General features: G+C 51.8%; 1 long non-coding RNA gene across 1 annotated transcript in view; it reads right to left on the bottom strand.

Moving 5' to 3' along the window:
* Positions 1-2,905: 2,905 nt before the first annotated feature.
* LOC307192603 overlaps positions 2,906-9,891 on the bottom strand; it is a 140,282-nt gene continuing 133,296 nt past the window's right edge. The window contains exon 6 of the long non-coding RNA XR_013830142.1: positions 2,906-2,993. This is a non-coding gene — a long non-coding RNA (uncharacterized lncRNA). The remainder of the gene's footprint in view (positions 2,994-9,891) is intronic.

Below are 9,891 nucleotides of genomic sequence, written 5' to 3'. Positions count from 1 at the left end.
GTTTCACATACTAGAATCGCTGTCTTGGTTCCCAGCTGGGACAGTTGGAGATCTTGTTCAGCAGAAGTTCCAGGATGGTGACCCCTTCCACAGCCTATCGCTAAGTTCCCCCAAGACCTTGAGCTGCACTCCATCCAGAGAATTCCTCCTACACCCCTTAGAGGACTGGACACCCACTGAACAAAGAAATACAGCATCCATTGGACAGCGTGAAACCGAGTCATGTTCTTTTTCCAATAAAATGACAGTTTTCTAAGCTCTTGCCGAATTCTTCCAACTTTCTTAACCATTCTCCCCATCCCTGGTGGTCAGTAGCTTAAATCTGTGTTATATATTTAAGATCAAAAAAATTATTCAGACCATCTGAGACTCACACAGACTTTATTCTGGAAAGTCTGGCATTTAAAAATCTGAGTACACCAAGTAATAACTTAGATATTTTTTAATTTAAAAAACTTTTAAAGATTTTAGACAAACAAAACTATAATTTACCTACTGATGGTTACGTTTTTTTAGCCATCTGAATTTAAAATACATCACCCAGATCTACTCAAAAGCAGTGGTTGTTACAGAAAGAAAACTATCAAAAGACATGGTGGCTCTAGTGCAAATTCTTCCTCTTTCTTCGTTTATGACCGTACGGAAGCCACTCAGTGTCTCTGGACCTCAGTGCCTCCCTCTGTTAAACAGGAGTATTAGCACCTGACTTCAAAGATGGTTTTAAAAAACTACGTATCTATGTAAAACTCTTAGATTTACATATTAACTCTACCATTTTATTATTATATGAATGTAAAATATTATTGCTAAAACTTTCCAGAAAACTTTTCCTGTAAACTTCCCTAATGTCTATTTCTCCTTGAAGTGATCTATGTAAAATCCTTTTACAATCAGCACTCTGTGATTTATGCATTAACTTGGCCGGGCCACGGAGCGCCTAAATATTTGGTCGAACATTTTTCTGGGCGTGCCTGTGAGGGTGTTTTGGGATGAGATTCACATTGAATCAGCAGACGGACACAGCAGACGGCTCTCCCCGTGCGGGTGGGCCTCATGCAATTAGGTGAAGGCCCAACAGAACAAAAAGTCTGAATGAGAGATAATCCACTCTCTCTGCCTGGAGCACTGGCCTTTTCCTGTCTTCAGCCTTGAACCAGCATTTACGACGTCAGCTCTCCTTGTTCTCAGACCTTCTGACTTGGACCTTGGGTCCACCATCAGCTCCCCTGGGTCTCCCCTCCACCCCTGTCAACTCAGATCTTGGCTGGTCAGCCTCCATAACTGTGTGAGCCAATTCCTTACAGTAAGTCCCTCTGTCATAGGTATAGATAGATGATAGACGGATATAGATAGATGATAGACGGATATAGATAGATGATAGACGGATATAGATAGATGATAGACGGATATAGATAGATGATAGACGGATATAGATAGATGATAGATGGATATAGATAGATGATAGACGGATATAGATAGATGATAGACGGATATAGATAGATGATAGACGGATATAGATAGATGATAGACGGATATAGATAGATGATAGACGGATATAGATAGATGATAGACGGATATAGATAGATGATAGACGGATATAGATAGATGATAGACGGATATAGATAGATGATAGACGGATATAGATAGATGATAGACGGATATAGATAGATGATAGACGGATATAGATAGATGATAGACGGATATAGATAGATGATAGACGGATATAGATAGATGATAGACGGATATAGATAGATGATAGACGGATATAGATAGATGATAGACGATATAGATAGATGATAGATGGATATAGATAGATAGATAGATAGACAGATGAAAGATAGAGATGACAGATAGGTAATAGATGATAGATAAATAGAGAGATGATAGATGGATATAGATAGATAGATAGATGAAAGATAGAGATGACAGGTAATAGATGATAGATAAATAGAGAGATGATAGGTAGATAGTTATTGGGTTGGCCAAAAAGTTCGTTCGGAGTGTTCGGTAACCACAAACGATCTTTTTGGCTAACCTGATAGATAGACAGACAGACAGATAGATGATAGATAGATACATAGATAGATAGACGACAGATAGGTAATAGATATATGATGGACAGCTAGCTAGCTAGGTAGATATCCATCCTCTTGCTCCGATGCCCCGGAGAGCCCTGACTAGTATACACCCCTTCTCCTAGATGGGCGCAGCCAGAGGGCCTGAGCTGTCCTGGCAACAGCGCGAGGTTTGAAGGCCGTGATCTGTGGAGTCAAGGAGGTGGGACTGGACACTCAAGCCGCGCATCTGTGAACGAGCTACCTCAGCTCTCGGAACCTGACCTCTCCAGGCCTTACCGAGAGGCCGAGGTGGCCGGCACACAGCAGCCCTGCCACGAATGCGGCGCCCGTTCCTCTCTGCTTCTTTCTTCCCAGACTCGCTTCCCACCAGGCCAGCGTCCACCCCGTGGGGACAGCTGTTTCCCAACGCTGGTGGCCGTGGGCACGCTGTGTGTCAGCATTCTGACCGCGAGCCGCAATGTCTGCACGTGGCCCTCGCGCCTCCCCGGGGGAGTTCACTGACCCTGCAGGCTCCCGAGGCAATTCTAGATTGTAAAAACAGGAAACGTTAGAGTTATGTTTCAGAAAATAATTTCTAAATGTTTTTAAGTCCCCAGAAATAATCCACCCTCCCTGCACGCCCCCCTCCTCCCTCGAGAAGCCAGGGGACCCGCAGAAGCTGGGTCATCGTCGGAGCCGCCGGTACCAGGCCCAGGCAGCTCAGCCACGGAGCCAAGGCCGCTGGCACGGTCCTCCCCGCCGTGTCCCGGCCACGGCCCCATCACTTGTCCCCTCTCTCCTCTCTGGGAGGCTCCATCCTCTCTCCTGCAGGCCTTTCCCAGACAGCGGAACAAGACGCCTCCGCCACGAAGGGCCCTCTCGACGGTGCTGCTCGGTGAATCCCAGCTCGTCGTGGCTCTGGCCGAAAGTGAATACCTAAGACCCAGCGGGAAGATGGGTTATTTTTGGAAAGGCGCTGCTGTTTACTCTGGAGAAAACCCACCACACTAGGAGTGACAAATACTTTTCCCTTTGCTCACAGATAATTTGGGGGGACACTTTGGCAATAGCCGCATCTGTAGATGATTTTTTTAAGCACCAGCCTTGGGCCGTAAGTGAGAACTCGTTAGTACATTCCTGCTCTCCCGAGGGGGTGGAGGAAAGGGAAGGAAGCTGTTGGCGACACTGGGGACATCGAGTCGTCCACCACGTCGTTACTGCAGGAAGTGCCGAATCCCAGAGAACAAGATGGCGCGGGCCCTCCCGATGTGGGTGCGTGGCCTGAGCGCCTGTCCTCTGCCGCCCGGGGCCCCACCCAGCTGCCTGGAGGGCTGACCTTCCCATGAGACACAGCTCCAAATGTTTCCCCCGGGGGACTGTCCATGGGTTTCCATGTGTCGCTATGATGTCATCTCAACCTTGTACCAGCCTTTCAGTAACAGTGAAAGATACTTCGAGGAGACAGAGCTTCAGTTTGGGAAAAGACGAAAAGCTCTGGAGGCGGATGCTAGTGATGGTGGCACAACAGTGTGGAGTCATTTAACGCCCCTGCGTCGCACGCAGAAAACGGGGAAAGCAGGAAATGTTTGTTATATGTATTTCACCATGGAAGGAAGGAGAGAGAGAGGGAGAGAGAGAGAGAGAGAGAGAGAGAGAGACAGAGACAGAAAGAAAGAAAGAAAGACAGAAAGACAGAAAGAAAGAGAGAAAGAGAGAAAGAAAGAAAGAAAGAAAGAGAGGGAGGGAGGGAGAGAGAGACAGAAAGAAAGAAAGACAGACAGAAAGAAAGAAAGAGAGAAAGAAAGAAAGAGAGAAAGAAAGAAAGAAAGAAAGAGAGGGAGGGAGGGAGGGAGGAAGAAGAAAGGAAGAAAGCAGGAAAGAAGGAAAAAGAAAGAAGAAACGTACATTTTCAGGCTGTCAGATTATGGTTCGACTCTACGCCTTTAGTGTTGAACTCAGGACATTTCAGTGTCAGAAAACAATTCTAATTAACAGCCTCTCAGACCCCACTGACGAATCTCTGCCACATCTCACTGGGCTCTGTTCTGACGTGATGGAAAGTGCTTTCTCCACCACATCTGCATCCATAAAGTCAATCTGCCTGTGGATTTGTGGAACCTCATCTTGTTCCTGCACGTGAAAACACGCACACAGCTACAGCGGACACTGGAAATAAGAACGAGACCCGGCCATGCAGATGAGAGAAGCAAGGGGCTGCCTGCTCACACGAAGGCCTGGGGCCGGCGTGTTTTCCCAGAGATCTAAGTAACTCGGCTAAACGTAAGTGCTCTGCTCGGTTGCTGGGCGCCCCGTGCTCTCAGGTGCTTCGGTGCTTGTGCGTCATTCAAACTTACTCTTTGCTGATTTCTATTAAATGTAAGGCCACCAAATTCTTTCCTAATGACACAGTCATTCAAAGTCGCTAGTTTGAAAGCCATACAGCTAACTTTCCACCAGGGAGGTTTTATAGAGAAACCAGACCTGGGCGGTGCCTTCTTGAAGGGCCCCCTCAGTCACCCCAACAGAAGTTGTGTTGGGGCCACTGGGAAAGAAAATGACACCCGTGAGAGTCTACACTTCTCACCTTCCCTCAGCTCCAGGGCCCTTAACAGCCGCCCGGCACTGGCTGTCTCGCTTCTGAATTGTGGCAGCTTGAGACTGTCAATCACCACAGACGACAGTGGTCATATATTATATTTATAACTACTTTCATCTCCCAGTGCTGGGCAGTCACAGGGGAATTATGTCAACCCCTTTTCCTGCCATGTGGCTTGAGACATCCCTGAAGAAATCATTGTTTCTAACGGAATAGGACCAGGCAGGAGATGAGTGCAGGTATCATTTTTACCTACGGCCTGGGCCACACTTCTACAGGGGATTCTGTTTAGACACTCCCATCTGAACTGCACAAGTAATAAGAGCAGAGCAAATTATCCCTACTTGTGGGATGAAGCAACTGAGGATCCCCCGAAGGACGAGGATGACCACCCAAATTGCCCCCTCTTAACCCGATGTCTGTCCGGATACAGGCGTTGACAGGTGCCCTGGAGACTTCATTGGCCTCAAATTTCTCAGGGACCTTTGGAGTCTTCCTGGGCACCCGGTATTCATCCTCTTACACGAGAACCACCTGACATCTGCCTGCTACTAGTGCGTCCAGTGATGGGGGAGCAGCAGAAGGAAGAGGCTTTGCTCCTGGATCCAGACACAGAACCCAGTGCCACTCGCCCCTCTGAGTGGGAAACTAAAGGGGACGTTGAGACACACTAGCGACCGGTCCCAACGAGCGCCTGCCACGCGCCCAGCACTGTCGCGACGCGCCCCACCTGCGCTCCCTCTTTCCAGCTCGAGACCATCCTCTGATGGATGTTATCAGATGGACACTCTTGGAAACAGAAACCAGGAGCCCCAGGGAGGCCAGGGGCTCACACAGCTCCAGCGTGCAGAGCCCGACTTTGGACAGAGACGGCCTGTCTGAAGAACGCATCTTAACCGCGTCTGCACCCAGGGCACCATCCAGCCAGCTGCTCCCTGCGCCTCCAGGATCCCCCTCGTGTAGCTGTCAGAGCGCCCCCTACTCATCCTGCCCACCCTGTCCTCGTTCTGTGTTCCTCAAGGAGATGGGATACGTGTCACACATGCACGCACACGCACACACACGCATACATGCGCACGCACACACACCCCCCCCCAGAGCTTCCTGCACCCAGGAGGATGAGAAAAGAGTGCTTTGTGTTCCAATGTGTGTGTGTCCTTGTGTGTCCGCATGCGTGTGGGTGTCTCTGAGAGCTAAAAGTGTAAAGACCCGTATCTGCACCATTTTGTGGATTATTCCACTTCCAGGGACGTCTGGGCTCTGATTGGTCACAGCAGAGCTGGAGACAAGCAGAGCTGAGGGGACCCCCGGGCGCTCATGACTCATCAACCTGGCGTCCACGCCTGTTCCTTCCTGGCCTGGCGAACTCCAACTCACCCTCTGGGTCCCAAGCCACCCGCCCCTCCCTCTAAGTGAGTGTCCAGACTCCTGAGGGCAGCAGGATGGCAGGCTGTTCACAATAACGAGCGGGGGGGAAGGGCCTCAGAAAGTCCAGATAAGCAGGTAGTTGGTCTAATGTGAGCAGTCCCTCCACAGAGGAGGCCAGAGCACTCCGTCCTCACGCCTCTGGGGTCCGGCAGCCTCCAGCATCACCAACACGAGGTGGGACGAATGCATGGGGGATGCGCTGGGGCTGCCGGGCGCTGTCACAGTCTGCCTTGGCTGCATCTACAGGGACATCGAGACCCTGGGTTTCTTCGTCCTTTGTGTCAACTTTTGCCCAGAAGAGTGAAGGGCGGAGATTGTGTAATTTAGGGGTCAGCTGGGCCCACCGGGTCCTCTAGGAGTCGGACAGAATTGGCTATGCCTCCGGCCCACATCCTGTGGGAAGGCCCGGCCTCCGCAGGATTCCTGTAAATGCCCTGGGGCTAACATTCCCTTGGTCACCTCAGGTTCCAACTTCCTGTCCCGCTGGCCTTGAGATGTCACTCCCCGCTCACCTCCAGTGACCGCCCTCTGTCACCACACCTGGCAGCAGCCCCTTCCCCTGACTCACCAGTCCCCACTCCCACACGCGGGGGCCTTTAGGAGGACGGGGCCAGGGCGCCCACAGCCTAGCAGGTTATTCCAGGCGAGAGGCTGGGCCCCCCTCTGTACCTGCCCCGGACGACTCAGCGCCCGTCCCCCTCTCGTCTCCCCGCGGTCCCTCATCCAGCCTCTTGCTCTTGTCCTTGCTGTTATTTCCACCCTCGCGTCCCCGATCTTTTCTAAGACCGTGAAGTGTCTCTGGGTCCTGTTGGCCAGGCCCTCATCCCAGAAACAAACTCGCCCCTGTAGCTACACTCTTGAGGAGGAGTTCTGCAGACAGTTCTTAAAGTTACCACTTCCCCCAGACTTCCCAGCAGGAGTGATAATGACGCTGGTACCCAGAGGGCGGAGGATGAGCAAGCAGGGGGCATGGGATGTGCTGGCACCTCAGGCTGAGCCCCGACAAGCAGCCCAGATGGTGGACGGTGAGGCCACCTTCCCACTGGTTCACGGAGCACCACAAGCACTTGGCGTGTGATGATCACGGGCGAGTCCGGGGCCTAAAGCCTCAGGCATTCAGCCACCCCGCACTGCTCCCCACCCTGAGGAAGCCATGCAGGGAGCGTGGTCTGCAGCCCTGAGATCTGCGAGGCACCAGTGAGACCAGCATCCTCACCTCATCCTCGGGGAGGAAGGGCTGGGAAGATGCAGGGCCCTCGGAGCCAAGGTTTCTTCCCTGTGCACTGGCCTCCTCCATGCCGTCCAGGGAGATCTCAGGATTCTAGCCTCGACGTGCTCACTTGTGTCTCCTTTCTATCCCCACCCCACGTGCAATCAGTCCACGTTCGACCGGCCTCTCAACAGACTGGACACTGTTGGTGGCCAAACCCACATCCCAGGCCCCCCTTTAACCCCTGCATTTGTTCAGGCATCTTCTCCTCTGGCAGTGACTTTCCCTCCTGCCCAGGCAGACCCTGAGTCATCTTACCCAATCACGACTGGCCCATTTTTCCAGCGAGGGAAGCCAACAGAGGGGGCGTCTCTGAGTTGTCCCCTTCTCCTCAGTGGTACCTGTGTGTGGACAGGGGCCTGGACCGTGCAGCCACCCTGCAGTGGCCGGAGAGCGTCAGGACGGGCAGGGGGAAGAGCCGGGGTCCCCACGTCCCTGCCGCTCTGAGCTGATGTCCTCTCGGGCTGCTCAGTGTGAGCTGGGCCTTAGGTTCTTTCGGACTGAGAGCAACCCCGCTACTTCACCCAGAGCACGAAACAAAACGTGTACCCGACGACATCAGAGCTCTCCCGGGAGCAGCGCGCACCTGGGGACTGTGACGGTAACTGCGGGGAGTACTCTGAGCGTTTGCAGGGTGGGGCTGGGGTGTTCGACGCCCTGTGATGCGTGGGGCTCTCCGAGGCGATCTCACATCCCCAGAGGCTGTCCAGTGTTCTGTCGCACAGCCGTGACACATCCTCCGTCCGTCTGCCTACGATCTCCAGGTGTTTTGCACAGGCTAAGTATGCAGCTATCACGAAAATCTGGGGACCTTTCGTTGTTTGCAACTGTAATAAGACTCTTGCAGTATTTTGGAAAAGCATCTCACAGGTCACAAAGCTGTTCGCTGTGTTTGAAGCTCCTGCTTGTTCGCCTTTACACAGCGTCGTTCCTGACGATCCGCTACGTAAACCGCATGGTCAGACCTGCTCGCTAGGCGTTCTGATGCAGAACTGCATTAGCAACTGACTTTGTACTGATTTAAAAACACATTTGTAGGTGGGTTACGTTATCTATGAATTTTCTTCCAGTAAAGAATAATTTACCTTTAAAATGAGAGGATGGGGGGCTTCCCTGGTGGCGCAGTGGTTGAGAGTCTGCCTGCCAATGCAGGGGACACGGGTTCGAGCTCTGGTCTGGGAGGATCCCACATGCCGCGGAGCAACTAAGCCCATGAGCCACAACTACTGAGCCCACATGCTGCAACTACTGAAGCCCGCGCGCCTAGAGCCCGTGCTCCGCAATAAGAGAAGCCACTACAATGAGAAGCCCGTGCACCGCAACGAAGAGTAGCCCCCGTTCACCGCAACTAGAGAAAGCCCGCACGCAGCAACGAAGACCCAACGCAGCCAAAAACAAATAAATAAAATAATTTTTTTTAAAAAAAGGAGATGATGGGAGTGGTGGCTTCATGGATAGATGAAACTGATATACAAAACTCATCAAATTGTGCACCTAAAACATGGACCGTCTGTGCACTTCTATCCTGCCCCGGATAGGGCTGGAGAATGGAGGAAGCAACTCGGTTAGATAATCTGTGAGGTCTTTTCCAGTCCTAAAATCTCACAGAATCACTTTACTCTTGTGTGGAGACCCCTGGGGCACAAACCAGAAGCCGGCAAGCCCCTTCCCAGGGTTTGCAACCCCTCAGTGTGCTCCTTGCTGACGAACCCTCGTGAGGAGACACGGCAGCTTCGCCTCATCAGAATGTATCTGATGCCACCAGACCGGCCTCTTACTTTGCCAAAGGTGATTTTGGGGAAATCTGAACGCGCAAATCACTTTCAGGTCCTCCCCCCTCCCCACCCCCAAGTCTGATCCCAAATACTGCATAAACTCCGCCACTCTTCTGTCTGACTGGCGCTCAGAGCCGTCGCTGACCCGGAACCAGGAAAGTGCTGAGCTGGGGAGACACTTAATATGTACTTTTCTTCCCAACCCTGCAGCCGGCGCCCGGATATCAGCAGCTTGGAATCAGCCGTGGAGGGAGCTTGACGCCACTGCTCCAGACACGGGCTCTGCACTCCTGGACGGCAGGTCCTAGACATTCACCAGCCCGGCCGTGCCCAGAGTGAGAGCAGACACCCTCTTCACAAGATGTGCCCAGACTTGGCGTGTTGAGGCATCCAGGGGAGCAGATTCTTGTTCTTAAAACCACACCTACTGTAGCTTTGTTGGGAATATTAGAATCTGCTCCTCTGTTATCAGAAAACAGAACATATACTAGGATCTTGACCTTTGCTAGGAGTAGGTGAAAGGTCTCTGGATGGTTGGTGAAAAGGTGGGTGGCAGGGAAGTAAAGATGCTACCGTGTGCAAGTGTGTGTGTGCGTGTGCGTGTATACATGTGCGTTGTGTGCATGTGTATGAGAGCATTGCGTGTGTGTACATGTGTGCATGTGTGTATACATGTGCACACAATGCGTGCATGCGTGTATGCATGTGCGTGTGCCTGTGCTAGTGCATGTGTGCACACGTGTACGAGAGCATCGAGTATGCACA

The sequence above is a fragment of the Stenella coeruleoalba genome (genome assembly GCF_951394435.1).
Source record: "Stenella coeruleoalba genome assembly, chromosome: 10".
Lineage (NCBI taxonomy): Eukaryota > Metazoa > Chordata > Mammalia > Artiodactyla > Delphinidae > Stenella > Stenella coeruleoalba.
The sequence above is the reverse complement of the archived record's forward strand: the minus strand, read 5'-3'. Positions and strand labels throughout refer to the sequence as shown.